A 336-nucleotide genomic window follows, 5' to 3' on the forward strand; every position below is an offset into this window, starting at 1 on the left:
GCAAAGAATAGAGGGTTTGGTTTTGCTGGAGGTCGAGGATCTGGATATTCTGGGGGTCGAGGGTTTGGATATGTGCCAACAGGTCGTGGGCAAATAGATAATCATGTTAGTCCAAATGGACGGGGAGGAACCAAACAAATAGAGGGTAATGCAAAAGGAAGAGCCTTTCAAATGACGAGAGGTGAAGCGGAAGAGCATCCTGAAGTGGTGACAGGTACATTCCTTGTTAATTCAATATGTGCCAAAGTTTTATTTGATTCGGGTGCAAATTGTTCTTTTGTGTCACCATCATTTGTTCACTGCGCACATTTAGAGTGTAAAGCGTTGAGTGAAGAT

The sequence above is a fragment of the Cynara cardunculus genome (assembly GCF_001531365.2).
Source record: "Cynara cardunculus var. scolymus isolate 2C chromosome LG 1, CcrdV1, whole genome shotgun sequence".
Classification (NCBI taxonomy): domain Eukaryota; kingdom Viridiplantae; phylum Streptophyta; class Magnoliopsida; order Asterales; family Asteraceae; genus Cynara; species Cynara cardunculus.